Source organism: Vidua chalybeata, chromosome 1, assembly GCF_026979565.1.
Source record: "Vidua chalybeata isolate OUT-0048 chromosome 1, bVidCha1 merged haplotype, whole genome shotgun sequence".
Classification (NCBI taxonomy): Eukaryota; Metazoa; Chordata; class Aves; order Passeriformes; family Viduidae; genus Vidua; species Vidua chalybeata.
Genome location: NC_071530.1, coordinates 124634627 through 124648799, shown reverse-complemented (window position 1 = coordinate 124648799; position 14173 = coordinate 124634627). Strand labels below are relative to the sequence as shown.

Here is a 14173-nt window from a genome sequence, read left to right as displayed (position 1 = left end):
AGCTGCCAGTGTTTAGGTAACTAAATGGCCCCTGGGCTGGTTATCTGCATCTCTTGTGAGACTCCATTGCCTGGTACCCCTGGAAACACAGGAGGCTCAGACACGTCACTCACACACAGACACACTTGGGCATCTCACGCACTTCACAACGAGCAGCTGACTCCCACACATCCTATCACAAGCGTGACACCTCACTGAGCCTGCACAGCTGCCTGGGACTTTGTTGGGAGAAAGTAAAAAATCTATGGAAGGGCTGAGGAAGGAAGGAGAGAAAACTGTAGTTCTCTACATGTTACTGCTGTGCTGTGCTCTGTAACTCAGCTGGTGAGACACACTGTGGATTTGATCTGTGGTCTCCCAGTCATCCTGCCTTATCTGCATAGCCACAAAACAGCCACTGGGCAATCAAGCCAAGTCAGAAAGCTGCACAAGAGGGACATCAGTGGCCCTGAGGCTTGATCACTGGGCAGCACCAGCCCAGTGGAATAAATTGTGCATCCTGAAATGGCTGAAATGACTGTCCTTCTGAGACAGCAGTAGGTACCCTATGGTAGCTGGCTTGTTTTCTCCATCTCTTTTGGCCGACATAATTTCCCAACATCATTTTGCCTTTTCCTTTCCTTCGCTTCACCTGCATTTGCCAGCAGTGCTGTCTTTGCCTATTAGCAGTTGTGTACCAGCTGCTGTGCTTTTTCTTTTTTTGGCAGTTTCCGTGCAGATTGTGCTTGCTTTTTTTTGCCCCAAACCTTTTTGGTGCATGTCAGCATTTTATTTGTTCACATGCACTAGGGAATGATAGGAGCCATGATCTATTTGGGTCAGTGCATGCCTGTAACAATCCCAAAAGGAGGGATTTTCTAAGAATAAATTCTCCAATGCCAATCTAGTTCTCATTCTTACCCACATAATATCTGTTAGCACCTTCTGCTATTTTTATACATGTGAAACTGGGCTAGCGTGATGAGTCTGTTGTTTTTGCTTTCTTCCAGATGAACTAAGTCTTGCAATTCTTCTGTTGGTTGAATAACTCATGGAAATACATAGCAAAACATGTAGTTTAGCAGCTGCCCCAAACTAACATCTGCAATCATACATTTCAAGTCAGCTGAAAATTCAAAAAGGAGTCTCTAAAAGGATGACATGGTTGTTTTTTCTGAAAGTAGCACATAAATTTGATACTGAATCTAAGTAAATGCAGAGGTAGATGACCTTTGTTCATCAGGCAGTTTGCCAGGTGTTCATTGCAGTCAAGAAAAATTTTCAATAAAAGGAAAAATTAATTTACTGTCACTGCCATCAAATCAACCTGTAAATGTTTCAGCTTTCAATAACTAATGGTCACTCTCTTGACTTACAAATGGTTTCTCTGAAAACTGTTTCCTTCTGCAGAATTGGATTGCTTTGCAATAAAACTATGTCCTGAAGTGATGAAAAGGGATGAAAAAGCTTTTTTCACCATATAGCATTCGGTTATCATTTAAAATGAACCATGTTCAGGAGGTATTACAAGAGGCCTGAGCATGGCACATTTCTCAAAGAATAAAGCAGATGAAATCTAGATTCCTTGGTTCAGGAAAATGGAACCTGAACAGGGTGTTATAACAGTGGTGTAATGATAAATTACAAAATAAGTAGTTGTTGAAATTACTGGGTGGGATGTGGTGTACTGTAGCTGTATATGTTCTTCAGCTGAATACTCATTATTGTGTATGTTTGTGTCTGGTGTAGTGCATAATGCTATTTAGCACATTTTAGGTGAGCTCTTCTATTGCCTAATTCCTATTATCTCTCTGAGAGAATGTTTTCATATATTTCTCAGCATCTACTCTTTGTATTTCTGACATGCCCTTTCTTCACCACTTGAGCATCCTGATACTAATAGGCCATAACCAAAGTAATCAATATATGTTGTTATCAGTACTGCTAGTTTTAAAAAGAGTTTGTGTGGGTGTTTGATTGGTACATTATTAGAGAAAAATAATCCAAAGGAGAAGTGATAAACCAAAAAGGCTGCCCAGGATGGGAAATACTCAGTGAACAGTCAGGGTGACTGTGCTCTCTGCTAGAAGCACGGAGCCTCAAGGTGGGTGCAGAGCTGATGGCAGCTCATGGAGCTGTGGCACTGTGGCAACACTGGTGTGGCCTTTGGAAAGGAGGAAGAGGAGGAAGTTGTGGAAGGAAGAACAAGGTTTGGTGGGTTGCAGAGAGTGGGTGAAGGTGCCAAGAGGAGGCAGGATAACAGAGGTGGAGGATTCCTGGCCATGCAGGAGCAGAGATGGGACCTGCTTTTGTGGTGAGCGTGCATGTGGATGTGAGCCCAGGCCTCCAGTGCCTGCTGTGGTCACATGTACACAGCTGGAACACTCTTCTCAGCTGCTGTGGGAATGGCACGTGCTTACTGCTGATCACTCCTACAAAGGTTTTGAGCTTGTTCTGCTCTTCCCTCATACATTACTGGTGAAAGACTGTTCTTACCTGGTGTGTCTTGACTGCCTCTCCTGTCTCTGGAGAGCAGTTATCCTGTATCCTGACAGGCTTTCATCAAATCTCAGTCTTCTCTTTCAAAACCTTAACAAGACTACGTTCTGTGGGGAAAAGGTAATGATTTGGGTCAGCACAGCAGAGAAACCTGGAAGAAGCAAAGCCCAGCTGGTTATTGATTGCATGAAGTGATGCAACGCTCTGCTTATCCTGCCTACCAGCCATTGCTTCTCTGTCATCATGCTTTGGCAGCTCGTAACTCAAGGTAGTAGCAAAACTTTTTGCAGGAGGCATGATGTATTTATCTTTATCTCTGCAGTGCTGCCCATATTGTAGAGCCTCCTGTGAAAATAATACTAATGATGACACAGGAAAGCACAGAGGCAGGGGGAGTCTCGAAGCAATAGTGATGCTTAAACTGCAGAAAAACCCATGCCAACAGGCAACAAGAAGAACACACTGGAGGAAGGGAGGAAAAGAGATTTTCTTTAAGTCATTTGTTATTAAAAAAATCTGAGTTTACAAGCTGTAGGCCAAATTCTGTCTTCTGATTCTTGCTTTAATACAAGAAGAGGGTATTTTTACTAGAGATCATGATTTATTCATGTTAACGAAATGCTTTTTTATGCCAAGTTCAGGCTACAAAGTGGTAGTTAGTAGATGACATTCAGACTGGAGATTTCCCTTGAAACAATGTGAGAAAGTATTTATTTTCTGAAGTCCATTTCCCTGCACAGATAGTTTCCTAACATGTAATATCCAACAGTCAGGAAAAAGAGCCCAATACTGTGACAGGCTGGATATGTAAATGCAATATTCATATAAAGCTTTATGGAGGGTTCCTTTTCCACGGTGTGTGAACCAAACATCTCAATTAAATCAAGAAGGGAAAGACCTGCTTTTCGTTAGCTGTGAAGACTTTCAGAATTACATTAGTTGCAGTTGATTAGATCTCATAATTGCATTTGCTGTGTGTCAGGATGAAGCAGTAAGGGGTTTGGGTGTGTTGAGGGGGGTGGTACCCAGCTCGTAGATCACTCCTGCAGGACTCATGATTAGTTTCTGCTGCCTAGGTCTGTTGGGGTCAAGCACAGGGTTTTATATTTCACTCTCCAGAGCAGGAGAGAAGGTGGATAAAATGCCCCATTGTGTCACAATGTTGATGTGGGGGGCAGGACAGGATTTTGCCTCCCTGCTCCATGCTGCTGCAGGTGCCAAGCAGCACATTGCCTGTGGCTCAGTGGGGACGTGAATCCACAGGATATTCTGGACGGTCAAAAGCAAGTGATGTTTTCATCTACCCCAGCTCTGCTTCCATTTGAAAGGGCAGAACGGTGTCATTATGCTGGTCTTAGGGAGAAATTGCAATGAAATTGTGCCACAGTGTGAGGCTGTGAAAAGGTGTGGTCTGTCAGGACTGCTCCTGCTGCCCAAAGGCTTAGTTATCCACATGGTCTGGTCTGATGGGTCAGCCAAGGAGGTCAACTCAGAGGAGTGCATCTGAGGCCCTTCCCAGTGGGTCAGCACACGTTAACCTCCCCTGGTTTTGTCCATGATTTACAGATATCTTCTCTCCTAATTCTAGGTGTCTGAAAGGTCACTGGTCTGTCAGAGATGAGGAATGACCTTCACAGCTAACTTTAAAGGTACTCCTCTCTCCACAGGAAGAAGTGAGTCTTTACTGATCATGCAGAGTATAGAGGCAGCCAGTTTAGATTATCTTTACAAGACTGAATTAAGGTGGCACCTTCCCTCAGGGAACACATAGCTGTGTTTCCAACTCAGAGAAAACAAAGATCAGTGGCACTGAGTGGGGACACCAAGTATCTGGATAAGTTGCAAGAACTCTTCAAAACCCACCAAATCCTTCCTTTATCTTGGACATTTTTTCATGAAAATTAAGTTATTTAGACAGGGATTCTCTCATGTGCTGTCTTGGTCTTATCTTGACAAAAAGTAAACTCTTCAAGACAGGGACCATCCCCAGCAATGAAGAAGGCTCTGCATATGTGCACCAAATACTTAAGAAAAGCTGACATTCCTAATGACATACAAATGCTAAAAAGTTAAAAATTATTTTATTGAATCAATTAAAGTGAAATGAAATTTGAGCTTGAAATAACTCCACACCTATACAAAGCACATTGTAAGGTGAACTCTGTTTTCTTCAAATTGATTTGTCACCAAGTTCAATCACGGCTCCCTCTCTTGCTGTGGGATATCACACAATTCTCACTAATTCCTTTTGTTTCAAGATTACTTAATCTTAAATATAACAGGCCCTTCTGATTTAATTTGTATTCTACCTCTAAGGACCATCACTTAGCTTCCCTGGAACACTCCTGTCTTCCAGATATTTATATACATAGATTTTATTATAGCATTGTCACTCATTTATCTGGACTGTTTAGATTAAAATTATTTTGATTAATTTTTAAAAGAATTGGGATGATCTTAATGTGCTTCATTTTGGCGGTGCATTTCACTCAAGGCACATTAAAAGGCTGTAGCGCCCTGACAGTTGGGATACAAGACATTTTTTTAATTTCTCATTTTAGGTAGAGTTATTTTCAATATAAGTAATAAAATTTGAGCAAACTGAAAGTTTAGCATTAGTAGGAGCCATTTAGTCTTCTCCTGTGATGGGAACAGAGATGAGATCCCACAGGTGGGAGTCTGCAGATAGCATCTGAGTAAACAAAAGCCTGGTTTTAGAAATGTAAACGTACAGAAGTGAAATCTCATTCTAAGTAGAAGTCTCTTTTTATATTTTTTTGGGAAAAAAAAAGAGCAATATTTCACTGGGGACAATCAAAGCATTGTGTTTTGCTGCTGCATATTTTGCAGTCTTCTGTAATTTTATACAGTTGGGGTCCTTTGGAAATTGGAAGTAGCGTCTGGAAAAGTACCACCTATTTGTTGTGTTTTGTGGCCTGATTCAAACACCAGTTTGAGAACAAGTACAATTGCCATGGATTTTAGAGGTCTTTTAGGTCCGATGACTGAGACAAACTCTGTGTGTGCCTACTTCCCAAGCGAGGAGGAATTTCTCAGTTTCTATTATTATTACCTGAGATGGCAAAAGAGTTGCTTGAAATGCAGTTGCACTGCAAAAACTGAAAGGGGATTTAGCATGGTAGAATTACATAAACAGCAAAGTGAAATTATAAACAGGCCTTGTTTAATAGGAAAGAGCATCTTGTTCCAGGAAAAGCAAAGCTATCAGGAGTAGTTGTGTCAGAGCTGGAAAACACAAAGACAGCTTTTATTTCTATATGCTCTAAAGTATGCAGTAATCGTGGTCTAATTACCTCACTGCAGCCAGAAAGCAATATGGGATATTGTGGGGGTGTGGGAAAGAACATAATAATGCTACAATTAAGCTGTAATCTTTGGCATGGTCACTCAGCAGATAAAGCTTTTCTGCTGTCACATTCAAGACAGTCATTATTTGGCTGCTAAAGCCTGGGGAAAATATGTGGTGCTGTTCCTGGGAGCTGTTGCACAGAGGCTTCATTATGGGTTTCTTCCTCAGCAGCTGGCCAAGGCCAGCCAGTGCTCTGCACTTGAGAGCTGTGGCCTCAGCACTCCCCTTCTCCCTGTTTGTGCCTGGGAAGGTTTGTACTGCTGGTAGTGGAATGGAGAGAACCTTATTAGCCACTGTGGAATGAATTTGTGAGCTCTAAGTTTTTGGTTACAAACCTCTTTGCTCAGGGCCTGATTTATAATGGAAGCTGTGTTTGGCAGAGATTTGTGAGTGTATGGTTTATACACAGAAAGACCTTTTGAACGTGGGAAATAAATGTGATAGCTCTGTGACAGGTTAGGTGCATTATTATGCATGTGTATTAACCCCAGGATGCAGACTGTGTTTCACAGAGACATAATCACATTCACATGCAATTATGCTCACCTTCTTTTGAAAATCTAGTTTTACAGCTTGCTATGAAACCTTGCTAGTGACATCTCTTATTTTCAGAAATCCTCCAGCATTTTAAGAAAACTATTCCATTGTCTTGAAGCGAGCCCATGAATTCACACGCGTAATTGTTCATACAACTTTCCTGACTTTCCACTTTCCCAGATTTCTTTCTTTCTGAGGAGAAGCTGCCTGCACTGCAGGCTTGTGTGCACTTACTAAAATTCTAGTAGGAATAGAAAGGAAAGAGTGGCAGAAGAAGTCAGGTCAACTTTGAATATATTAACCTTGAGGTGACGTGGTCTGACAAGGCATGAATGAGTTGCTTGGAGTATGAATGCAGATTTTAGCATAGATCAGCCTTTACTGCTGCAAGAGACTTTTTAATTTTTCTGTAGTGCCACAGATAGATGGGTTCGGGGAGACTTGGTTTCTCTCTAGAAGATGTTAAGGCTCAGAAGGGATTAAAAGTGACCAGTGGTTTGGGACTGTTCGGTTTTGTCTTAGATCCGGTTTTGCATTATAGAGCACACACATCCTTTGATAAACCAGCCATGATTTCTGAAGAAGTAGGTACAGGTACATTAGATCAGAACCTCATTATTCTGCTTCTTTGCAAAGCAGAATCATGAACTATTTTGATGGTTTATGGCATGCACAGTGTCTGCAAGGCTCATCTGACAGCCTGCAAGGGCAGCTTAGTCCATGTCAGTAATTCCTTCCAGCATCAGGCTTTCAGGACCAGGCCTTAATTATGTGCACATCTAGTCTTCACAGCTTGGAATAAGATGTGTCTGTCTTGAACTGTTCTCAGAAATAGGTGGGCCCAAGCCAAGCAGCTCAAAACACAACTGCACCACCAAAATAGCTTTAATCTGTTGTAAGAAAGTATTTGTCCTGATTTAGTGCATAGGAACCCTAAAAGCAAAATGCTCAAGGTACTGCAGGAGAAAGGTGACCTTGGTCTTAAGGTTTGTGTAGTTCAGTACTGGATCTACATTTAGACAGTTAGAAGCCAAAAAAAGCAATTGCAGATGCAGAAACAGCAATTTGACCAATTACAAATATGTTTCAAAATGTTTTTTAAGTGCCTTTGAAGAAACTTCACAATCTTGACTCCAGTAACACTGTGGTGTTAGGAAATGTTCTGCAGACAGCACCTCAGTCCAAAGAGAAGTCCTGTCACCTACTGTCTCCAGAAGCATCTAATTGCAATTGCTCTTATTCACATAATACCAATGTAAAGCAAGGATCACATTTGTGTATTCAGGCTGTTCCATAGTATCATCTGTTTTAATGTGGCAATGCCTGAGAATTATCTGAAATGTCTCTTTTTGATAAAATTTTGACATCTTTGTATTTATTTTATTAGGTTCTCATGCACACTTATTCCTATTTTGATATCTCAATGTAGTGTTTGTCACCTGTAGCAGAGGTGGTTGCCTCAGGCAGCAAACAGGACTGGGAACTGAGAGAGAAAGAGGAGCTGGAGTGAATAGAAAGCTGGACAAGTCCTGTGTGGAGAAGTACTGAGAGAAGAGAAGGATCTCTAGTACAGGGGGATTAAGGTCCAAAGGACCCACTGTTATCAGATGGGTATGAAACCCATCTGAAACACAAAAGATGTGATTTTACCAAGTTATAACGGCCTGAAGCATAATTTTGGCTGAAATCAAAAGGCTCTTTCCCAAACCCATCCCATGCACACTCAGGAGTTAGCTCTGGTCAGGGACCACTCCTGGGAGATAATACAACCACCATTCTGTGGAGAATAAGACAGTATGAGATTGTGGGTTTGGGCTGTACAAGGCAATTATCTCCAACATGCTTCATTTACTGCAATGGACCCAACCTTAATGTTCATTAAAGCACAAGTCCCACCAGCTTCTGCAGACAGGCTCCAAAGCAGGACTTGCAGTAGGAGATACCTATGAAGAGTTTGACCCAAGTATTTTGCCTACACAAGAACAAATGCAGCCCTGATGATGTCATAAAATATATGTGTAATGCCATAGCGGGTTATGCTGTCAGGAATCCACCAACGGTGACAAGTTACAGAAAGGACACACTCAGGAGCTGCCTCTGCAGTTAAAGCCTGGTTAGGCCACATAGTGGAAAAGGTCAGAGAACATTCAATTTAAAATAAAGAGGTTTAAAGGAAGGTTGTTTGGGCGAAGGAAGGGTGCTTTGATTTAATTTTAACACAGATCAGCATAATGCTACACTTAAGGGCTGTTTCAGGAGCACAAATGGCATTTTCCTGCCAGCATCGTGGTATTTGCATGCAGAGAACAGTCCTGACATGGAAATGGTTATGGATTGAACAAAGTGCATCTGCCATGTCCTTCCCCTTCTCTAAATGAGGTGTATAGTTTGGTGTGAGCTGCTGTAGGTACAGGAGTTGTGGATTGCCTGTCTTCAGATCTTTTCTTTAGGGTGGCCTTGAGGGTGTCACATATAAGGGGTGTGCTCTGTCTTTGGGCCCTTGGAGATATACTCTGCCTGCTGGGCCTGAGCTGGGTTTGAAGTTGCAGAGGGAATTTTCTGGAGTGGGAGTAAGATAAGTACTTTAGTCTCCTGTAGGATGCTATCTTCATAAGAGAAAGTGTATTTTCAGGATTTGGAGGAACAGAAGATGAAAGGCTGTTATATTGAGAGGTGTTAGTCACACGTGCAGGACAATTTCTGCTGTTGCCTGTTTGTTGCAGCCCAGGTTTCTGGTCCGGTTTTGTGGTTGAATGACAACATTTGCAGACGGATGTCCAAAGAAGACATTACTTCATACTTCTCAGCTCCTGTTTCAGTTTGTGGGTCCACATATCTTTTACTTCCCCATTTTCTGGTTTAATACAGCTCTCTGGGAGATTGCTACCAGAAAATATAAAAATTCCACATTCATATTCCATATTCATATAAAAATTCCAACCTCCTTTCCCACTCTCCCTGCTCCTTGCCAGGCCTGCTGTGGGCTGGAGGGGATCTTCCAAACCATCTCATCGCCCTGATCTGTTTCGCAGTTTAACAGTGGATAACTGAGAGCCCTGGAAGCCAGAGGGGTGGTAGGGGGTAGAGAGCATAGGAGACTGAGCAGTTCACAAGGGAGTCCTGTAACAGAGCTCGGGTGAGCACATGAAGCACCTGGGCAGTGCCCCGTTAGCTGAGCACAGCCCGACAGCCCCGGCCAGGGAGCCGCAATCCCCACAGCCTCCATGAATCTCTCCTGTCCTGTCGCGTTTGGCTTCTCACATTCAAAGCCACTCAGTTGTCAGAACAATTTAGTCTCTTGCCTACACTCCATCTATAATTCATTAAGAAACCCAGAGAAGTGAAGCTGTTGACATTTCCCACTCTTTTCCCTTTGGAAGGCGTGGGCCGAGTGTTCTTTGAAGCAGGACATGAATGAAACTGCTCTAAACCCAGAAGCCAAGGGGAAGGTGGCGGGAGAGGGACACGCTGCCATCTCCTGCCGGGACACCGAAGCATGGCATCTGCCTATCACAAGCACATCCTTTACATGTACCTTTACATGTACCACCATAAACTCAGGCAGGACTTTGCTCAGAAAATCCTGGCCAGATCCTGGACCTGAAATCCACTGGGTCTTTTGGATGCTAGTCTTCAAAGGTGTTTGGGTGTCACCCCAAACTTTTGCAGCAGCTTCCCCACCAGTTAAAATGTATGCTTCATGTGCTCCCCAGTGTTGCAACCTGGCTATCTGCTTCACTCCAAATTCAGGTTTTTAGGAACCAAAATTGCATTCTCCTCATCATCACATCAGCCTGAATGACCTCAGCTCTGCTTTATCCCTGCAACAGCCGCAAGCAAAAATAACACATTATTCACCATAAAAGCATGGTTATGCAACAAAATATCTGTCATGAAACCACAAATATAATTGGGCTTTTAAGTGCAATTTTGAGGAATGGCTACAGGCATCATTTATCATAGGGATTTCAATAATGGCAAATATTGATGTCTAAAAAGCAAAAGGTTCCCACAAGAAGAAGAAATTTTATCCAGTATAGTGTAAAGATTAGTTTTCTGAACTGGTAGTGACTTTGAAATGTGAATGCAGACTATTGTTTAAATTTTGCCATAGATGAAATAAGCAGGTTTCTTACCCTCATGTTCCAGGCCTTTCTCTGTTATTCTCTTTAAGAGTTCAGCATCCCCAACAACTTGTGTGCAGAGTTCGTGGAAAGGGTACAGTGGAAGAAATTTTCATCTTTAAAGGGATGTCACACAGGAAAATAATTTTAAAAACCCCAAACAGTTCCATTGACACTATTCTGTCTCAGCAGTCTGTGTTTGCAAGGTTGAACTATTTGAGTCTGACAGACTTCCAAGGGTGGAGGTAGGACTGTTTTGAACCTGACCGATGAAGGGCCCCATGTGAACTCCATCTGTAGCAGCAGAGTTTGCACCGAACTCTGAAGCACCCTTGTATGAGCCACAAATCCCAGACCCCGAACAGAGAGATTCACCAGAGGGCAGCACAATATCACTTTCTATTGTAAAAGCAGGAGTTAATCGTTTCAGCTGTCAGAGAGCTCTTAGAAATTAGCTGCTTGTTATTCCATCGTTACGATTTCAAATAAGTTTCTCTTTAAAGCTAGCCTCTGGAGCATCTCCTAAATCCAAGGTATTAGGCACTGATGTTTTGTCCAGGCATTCACATAGTGGAAGCAGGGGGTGTTCAGGCAGTTGTGTTTTCAGTGTATGTCTTTGCCAGGTTTCTGTCACGGGCTGGCTGGGGCAGCTGATGGGTGCTGGTCCAGCTTCAAGCATTCCAGGAGCTCTCCTGTGTTAAAGGCACCAGCCTGGGTGAATATTATTTCAGCCTCATTTTTGGGAGGCATTAACCAGAAGCAGTAAGCCCTCTGATGTCACTACATGATAAGGGATCACAGAGGATAAATCTAGAGCCATAGAATCATAGAATGGCCTAGGTTGGAAGGGACATTAAAGGTTCCAGTTCCAACTCACTTGCCAGGGCAGGGACACTTTTCACTAGACACAGTTGGCTCAGAGCTCCATCCAAGCTGATGTTTAATACTTCCAGGGATAGGGCATCCTCAACATCTCTGGGCAACCTGTTCCAGTGCCTCACCACTCTCACTGTAAAAAAAATTCCTTCTGAGATCTAATCTAAACCTACTCTCAGTTTAAAGCCACTTCCCCTTGTTCTATCACTACATGCCCTTTAAAAAAGTCCCTCACCAGTTTTCTTGTAGGTCCCCTTTAGGTAGTGGAAGGCTGAGATGTTCTTGTGTTATAATTGTATTTACTTCTAGTTGTCGTGTGTGCTGAGCAGATTCTAGGTCCTTTAGCACTTATGCTAAACTCCTGCTGCTCAAGGAGCTAAGAGGAATCACTGGTCACATTTTGCCTGCTCACCTTCCTTCATTCAGGGCTTCACCTGTCATCAGTCTGTTCCTAGTTATTTCTCTGTTCTGTTTGCACAGGTGTCTGCAGCAGTCACTGCCCCTGGTTCAAGTGCCACTGTGCTTTTCTGTCCTTTTCTGACCTCTTTCTCTCAGCATGTAGTCAAAGCATTTCGGGCTGGTTTCCTGTAACTTAACTACATCTTCTGGCCTTTGTCATTCCCTTTGCTGCTTTGACTTCTGCCTGGTGGGATGCTTCATGTGTAGCATGAGTCTTGTGCTTCACTCCTGACATGACACGCAGAGGTCTTCCTTGACTGACTCTTTCTGATCTCACTCCTTTTGAAGTTCAGTCTGAGCTCCATCTGCTCTGGCTGATCCCAACATTTCCTAACTCTGTCCTGAAGCCTTCAAAGACGCAGCTTTTCCATGGGGCTGCTCCCCATGTATCCTTAACTTTCCCTAGCTTAAATATTATCTTTATTTAAAGTCTTGGAATCTTAAGAATATATATTTAGAATTAAAAAAAAAAATACTTTCCTTACAGTATTAGCTTAAGTTACATTACTTAGTCATGTGAGAGTATAGTACCCTTCTTCAGAGTAGATATAAAATTATGAACTCAGTAGTAGAAATAATTTAAATATCTTTCAGGACAGGTCTGTATCTGCTCTAAAAGAAAATAAAAATGTGTTTCTGTTTTAAGAAAAACACTTTAAATCCCTATTCTCTTTCTTCTTTCTTTCTTTCTTTCTTTCTTTCTTTCTTTCTTTCTTTCTTTCTTTCTTTCTTTCTTTCTTTCTTTCTTTCTTTCTTTCTTTCTTTCTTTCTTTCTTTCTTTCTTTCTTCTTTCTTTCTTCTTTCTTTCTTTCTTTCTTTCTTTCTTTCTTTCTTTCTTTCTTTCTTTCTTTCTTTCTTTCTTTCTTTCTTTCTTTCTTTCTTTCTTTCTTTCTTTCTTTCTTTCTTTCTTTCTTTCTTTCTTTCTTTCTTTCTTTCTTTCCTTCCTTCCTTCCTTCTTCCTTCCTTCCTTCCTTCCTTCCTTCCTTCTTCCTTCCTTCCTTCCTTTCCTTCCTTCCTTCCTTCCTTCCTTCCTTCCTTCCTTCCTTCCTTCCTCCTTCCTTCCTTCCTTCCTTCCTTCCTTCCTTCCTTCCTTCCTTCCTTCCTTCCTTCCTTCCTTCCTTCCTTCCTTCCTTCCTTCCTTCCTTCCTTCCTTCCTTCCTTCCTTCCTTCCTTCCTTCCTTCCTTCCTTCCTTCCTTCTTTCTTTCTTTCTTTCTTTCTTCATTTCATCTTTCTTCTTTATTTCAATATTTGAAAAAAAAAAAGAGTTTCTTTTTTTCATTTGCATTCTTTTTATTTCTTGGGAAAACCAACGAAGAAAAGACAACAAAAATGCTGGAAAAAGATTTTGTTCAGTTTCCTTTGTTTTTACAATCCATTTTAATTTCATCTTTTTTTTTTTTTTTTCCAAGGAAAAAAGAAAATTAGGGGGTTTTGAAGGCAAAAGGATTGGACAAAAGAAACGAAAATATTTTTTAATTATTTTTTTTAAGCTCTAGCAGGGTAGAAAATGTCTTTGAAAATTCACAAAAAAGAAAAGTTTGAAAGGGAAGTACTTTCTATTCAACCACCTTAACAAGGCTTTGGAGCTGGTTAAGGCAGCCAGCACAGTGTGCTTTGTAATGTTTTCTAGATGAGGACAGTCCATCACCTTTACAGGAATCCATTCCAATGCACAGTGCCCTTGCATGACATCACGGAGGTCTTTGTGAGCATTACACCAAGTTTTCTCCTGACTAAACCTGATGCAGTTTCCCTTAAGGTCTCCATTTCACAGTCAGTGCTATGACTATGACTCACAGTAGAAATAGCCCAACCTGGGCTTTAAAATAGGGATGAGGCAGAGCTCTGTCATCTGCTGTATACATAATTTTTAGAGTGATCTGCCACTGCTTTTGAATGTTTAATTTTCCAGGCTCTGCCAAGATAACCAGAGAGACACATTGCTTGGCAGTGGTCATTGCTGAAGAGTGCTGGCTCTTGGGTGTCAGTGCTCAAGACTACCAGTAAGATGTATGTGCTTTGCCAAGGTGTGTGGCACCTGTTCTTCCTGTCTGTTTAGGGGTTTGGAGAAGTTACACAATCTCTGGCTTTCTTGTTTCTTGCCCAAACTAAAAATATTTAACTACACCTTGAAATTGGTCTTTTTGGGATCAGCAACTTTTTCCATATTTTGTTTGTTTCTTCCCATTCCAACTTATATCCAATGCCATTGCTATCTAAAGGAAAAAGTTTTTTAAAAAAGCTTTTATCCACTGTGGATAAATTAGTAAGGTTCTTCTTGGAAGATGTTCAGAAGTCTGATCCTGCATGGTTGAAATGGATGAGTCC

At 41.8% G+C, this 14173-nt stretch overlaps 1 protein-coding gene across 5 annotated transcripts in view; it reads left to right on the top strand.

The window, feature by feature from the left end:
* PAG1 (phosphoprotein membrane anchor with glycosphingolipid microdomains 1) overlaps nucleotides 1-14173 on the top strand; it is a 103758-nt gene that overhangs the window by 72732 nt on the left and 16853 nt on the right. The window contains exon 1 of one of the 5 annotated variants that reach the window (XM_053947530.1): nucleotides 13810-13872. The exons of the other annotated variants lie outside the window; for them this stretch is intronic. The gene's annotated coding sequence lies outside the window, so the exon portion shown is untranslated. Of the gene's footprint in view, nucleotides 1-13809; nucleotides 13873-14173 lie in introns of those variants that run through there. 5 annotated transcript variants of the gene reach the window in all.